The 5,586-nt window shown below is 39.5% G+C and overlaps 1 pseudogene; it reads right to left on the reverse strand.

The window, feature by feature from the left end:
- Nucleotides 1–3,516: 3,516 nt before the first annotated feature.
- LOC117283568 lies at nt 3,517–3,686 on the reverse strand (annotated as a pseudogene).
- Nucleotides 3,687–5,586: the final 1,900 nt, after the last annotated feature.

Consider the following 5,586-nt stretch of genomic DNA (forward strand, 5'->3'; position numbering starts at 1 on the left):
TGTAGGAGCCTGTTTTTCTGTCATGGCACCTGGCAGCTGCATTCACCATAGATCACACCTCCCAAAGACATTCACGAAAGAGGAGTCCAGAACTACTTCAGAAAAGTGGCAAGAATGGTGGGCTAAGTGTGTTCAAAGTAGCTTCACCTCATCATTTTTGTTTTGTTTTCTGAGATACATTTAAGTGAACCAAAAGGTACAGATTCAAAATATCAAAGATCCTTTGAAAATACGGTAGAGTGGTTTACACACAGAAGATCATATTGCGCCCCTCCCAGGGAGGCATGTAAGCAGTTAGGAGGCTCTGGGTAGTCAGGAGACTTTCAGCCATACTCTGAGGACTGCCAATGCTACCAGGAAGCGTGTCAAGAAACTGGCTCAATTTACCTGACAAGACACAGAAAAGCAAGTCTAGTGTTTCCAACTTACAGCTAGAATCACCAACTCTACAGAAGGGTTGAGAGAATGGCTAAAGAGAATGAGATTTCATCTCACAGCTGAGGGGCAAGCTGATAATAATAATAAATAATAAATACAGACGTGTATTAGTTATCATATATTTCACGTTTTATTAACAATAAGTGTATTGCTTAGTTTTCTGCAAGCAGAAAGTAAAAGCAGAAATAGTTGAAGGACTTTTCCTTTTCAAGGGTTGTTGCAGTTAATCATAAGGCATGTTATAATTTTACTTGATTTTTGTGAATAGCGTTTTGATGAAATATGGCAATATTATGACTCAGCATGAACTTATTTAAAAATAAATATAAGAGGGCCTGGGATTTAGCTCAGCGGTTCAGTGGCCTGCCTTGCAAGCGCAAGGACCCGAGTTCAATCCCCAGTACCAAAATAAAAATAAATATAAGATATTGATATATATTGAGAAGGGACAGCTGTCAAGTACTTGGGTGTGCTAAAATGGAGGCCAGGACCCTAGTGTGCTAAAATGGAGGCCAGGACCCTAGTGTGCTAAAACGTGAATATTAGCCAGGAATATAGATGGTGGTTTTATGAAAGCAAATATAATGGATATGCGATGAAATTATTTTATGATTATCACAAGCAATTGATGATATAGATTTTTTTTGTATGTGTTTGAGAACAATTATGCCGCTGGGTCCCGCAGATTCTAGGGAAGTTCTGCTAAGAGGATAGTGCCTGCTAAATGCTTGCTTGTCATTTGATGAAGTAATTGTATCATTTAAAACTGTTTGACTCAGCACACTAGAAAACTCAATAGAAAATGTGTTTCATTGTGAGCTTCATAGCTTGAGAAATGAATGAAAATTATGGAGAAGATTCTATGGAAAGTTACAAGAGGAATTAGGTATCTGGAATATAGATGATTTGAGGAAGTCTCATTTTTTAAGCTTTTGAAGTTAGAGATTTTTAGATATAATTCATTGTTAATTTTCCGTACAAGTTCAGGAAAACATCAGGCCCATTGTAGAATGCGCTAGGAGGTCTGTTAAGGTAATTTCATCTTGGATAAAAGGAAAGTCAGTGTGGTAGCCTTGCAGGGTGCATAGCTAATACTCAGAGACAAGGAAGATATCATTACTAGTAACTATATAAAAAGGAAAGGTGTGTGTGTGTGCGCACGCTTGAGGTATTAGCTGAACAAATATTTGGATTATCAATTATATAATAATAATTATATAATAATAAGATGGGTACAAAAAACAGACCTGGAATAATTAAAGAAGGATGCTAGAACTGAAAAACTTGTTGGCTCTGTAATGTTTAACCCTAATAGGTAAAGTTTTATTTTATAATGTACAGTGCAATTTCAATTTGTGGAAATTACTTGAACTCTAACCAAAGCATTTGGATGTAATTTGATTTCTTTCCAAAGTTATCTGAAAATAAAATACAGCAATAATAAGTGTCTGTTTTTCATTTATTTTTATTAGGAAAGCACTTTCACAAGCATAATGTTGTTAAAGCCTCATGACTTTTCCTTGAAAGGAAGAGGAAATACACTTGGAGGTATATTTATTAAAAGACATCTTGAACTCTGTTACGTACAGGGAACTCAACCAGGCCACTAAAGCCTCTTGGCTTTTATGAAAGGATGATAATAACTATGTATGCTCTATCTGTCTCTCATTATATCATTATAAACATGGAAGCTGCTCACTTGTGTGAAGATGACTGGCAGACGGTTGCGTGCGTGTTTAATAGCACAGGTTGCATTCACATTGTACAGAAAATGGAAAGGGTAAGTGGTGATCAAAAGACAATTAACCCAGATAGGTGGGGATGGGTTTATGGCCTAAGGTTCCTTTTCTCCAAATTACTCATAAGCACTACTTCGATCCATGCTTTGGACAGTGGTCAATAAATTAAAAATTCACATCTTCTGGGTGCTTCCTTGACTTTCCCTTTTGGATTGAACAGTTAGACCCAGTTGGGTCCCAGGGTCTTCCAGCTGCAAACTGTGCAACAATCAAGCTCCAGGCTTTCCAACTTCTTGGAGGTCATGGTTGCCTTAGAAGGGTGTGAGCCTCCTGAACAGGGGCTGAGGAGCTCTTTGCAGAGGAGTGGACAGGAATTTCCCTCGCTTCTGCAAGGAGAAGGGGCAAAAACCAAGAAGAGGGTTTGAGGCTGGAGACATGGAACAGTTTGGCAGAGTTCCTGCAGGTGGAAAGGAAGAGAGGCGGAAGATAGACTTCCATGGTTTAAGGTCAAGCTTTCACATAAACAGCCTTGCCTGAGGTCCTCTGGGGTTGTTTGTTCTCCTTGTTTTGTTTCAGTGGATTCATGTAGATATTAGGAAAACACAAAGGAACTATAAAAATGTAAGTCTGTTTCTGTCTTCCCCTAAAATTCTTTAAAAATAGGCTTTGGACATCTCTCTCTATCCAGATGACATACAGAATAGAATAAAAACAGCAAATAAGGTGTACTTGTATTTCAAATTGTCTTGTCTTACTATTGCTAAAGCCCATGGGTAAGAGAAACAGAAAGGAAAATTGCAGTATATGGAGATTATTGCTAAAGGTAAAATGATGTATATAGGACCAAAAACATGTATTTTACTGCTGTAAAAATAGTTTGAAGAAGCTAATGATATTTATCACTGCAAATTTGCTCTTTATGTATTACCCAGTAAACGTATTTAATTCATATAGGTTATAGTGTGATCTGCTGAGGATATAGTATAGGATGTATTCATATGAATCCAATAAAATGCATTTAAAGGTTAGTAAGACATAGGTTGTAGAGTGCTATCAGTCAATTCTACAGTTTTCACTCAGAAGATGAAATATGTACCATTAATTAGTTGAAAATAACAACTGCTGGTTCAATTAAATTCAGTAAATTTCATGTTCTAGCATTGCCATATGTACATTTGTTTGAAGTAATAAACTTCTAGATTGTGTATTTCAGAAAAAGTAAACAAATTAACATTATAACACATGGAAATACATCTTAAATATACACTTTTAATTTCCTCTTCAAAAGATGAGCACAAATCCATAAGTGAATTCCTAGAAATGCCGGCAAATTTTTAAATTGCATTTAATTGCAGGGATGTAAATTTGACCCCACCATTAACTATGCACATTAGCAGACACAAAATACATTCATTTATGGATGTGTATCACTGAAACTTGCATAGATTTCCAAATATTATGAATAGAAGACTATTACACTTGATCTTAGCCAAAAGGCCAAGAAGCGATGAATAGAACAATATTAAAAGGGGCATTATGTTTTTAGGGCACCTTGTTTTCGAGAATGTTGAGAGTAATTATCAGTAGTGAACAAAATTTCTCAATCCTTGAGCGTCCAGAATTCTTTCCTGCATACACAATTCTTGTCTTCTCTCCTAATAGCTTCTCTATTTAAAAAGAGGGAAAACATTGCCGAAAGTACTGCTCTGCTTGTTTTTATTTCTGAGATGGGGAACTTGACGTGTAGTCCAAGCCTGGGCCTTGAACTCCGGGACCCTCGGGCTCCTCCTTCCTCATCCTCCTCCTTACCTAACCCAGACTATCAGCATGCACCAGTGCACCTGGCACAGAAGCACAGTGGACCCTCATTATGACCGGCCTGACACACAAACAACTTGGATCAATTAGGTTAATGGAAAAGTCATCTGCCTCTTGTTAGCTATAGCGTGCACCCAGGGAAACATCCGGCTCTCAGTGATACCGACTGACAACCAACTGGAATTACAACCAGTCCTTGGGAACCCACGAGTTCATTGTCAAGGGTCCACTGTATCTGTTTGCATAAGAATGAGTAGGCAGGTATTTATTCACATCTATTTTGAGAGAAACCGATAGGCTAAAGAAAACCCTCATGTTAAAAACCATGCACTCTGAACAAACAGTAACAGCTGCTAGTGGGCACACAGCTGATGGAAAAGCAGAGTAACACATTCAAGGCGGCTTTGCCCTAGGCACAGCACCTTACAAAAAGTAAAATGCTTGACACACACCATGTTGGTTGGATTTCACATCCTCTTATGACATGGTCATTAAGGGCTTTGCTCTAAGCCAGTCCTCAACCTGGCTCTTTTGATGAAACTCAGTCTTGAACATCGGCTGTCCCCTGAAACTGATGCATTAAGGCTTGGTGAGTTTCAAGTACGAAAGCAAGGTGGTAATGTAGTATGTTTTTCTTGTTTGATATTCTCCACATCCATTTGATTCACTGTACCGACGACTTTTGAAGACGTGAAACTGTTAACTAAGTGTGGTGACACACACACTTGTAATCCCAATACACTGCAGGCTGACGCAAAAGGATCTCAAATTCAAGCCCAGCCTGGGCAATGTAGCAACTTAGCGAGACCCTGTCTCAAAAAAATAAAACATATAGCTCAGTGTGTAGGCCCTGGGTCCAATCCCCAGGACCACAAATAAATAAATAATTGCATAAATAAAATTTAAAAAGAATTTGGTCATCAAAACAACTTATGCTGAAGGAACATGTCATGTCAAGTGTATTTTTTAAAAGTCTTGAATGGGAAGTTTTTCACCAGAAGAAATAAAATGAGCACGACGACTATTTGAACTATACACACAAGGGCAATTTTACTTTTCAGGTATGCAAACATGTTTCCTTCCTATGTTCTTCTACCCGGGTATTTCACTTAACCTGCACCCAAGACAAGACGTTCGTGTGGTTTCAGAAATAAAGCTCAAGATGAAAGTGATTTGCGTGCACAACTCACATTTTTTAATTCAGTTTTCTTTCAAAAAGGCCAAAAATTTTTTTTTAATGCCAAGGACAATCCGCGTCCCGAAGCAGGTTTAAACGAACCTGCGCTTCCGATCCGGCCTGCCCGCCGTGCTGAGGGCCGCAGGCGCCGCCAGACGGGCTGTGAAGCGGTCCAGCCGGGAAGGCCTCGCTCACTGCCTGAGCCCAGGACTGTGTGAGTCGTCTTCGGCCACTTTCAGGCGCAGACTTTGGCCAGGAAAGGCTCTGAAGTGAAGGGTAGGGATTTTCACGACCTATCAAAGTGTGTCCGACGTTCCCGTTGACGTCAGCTCCTCTGACCCCCGAAATTTAGGCACCAGACGGGCTCTGCGACACCGCCCCCCACACCCGACTAGCGCCGGCCGGGGTCGGGAC

The sequence above is a fragment of the Fukomys damarensis genome, unplaced genomic scaffold, assembly GCF_012274545.1.
Source record: "Fukomys damarensis isolate Sample0158 unplaced genomic scaffold, DMR_v1.0_HiC HiC_scaffold_27, whole genome shotgun sequence".
In the NCBI taxonomy this organism is placed as follows: Eukaryota; Metazoa; Chordata; class Mammalia; order Rodentia; family Bathyergidae; genus Fukomys; species Fukomys damarensis.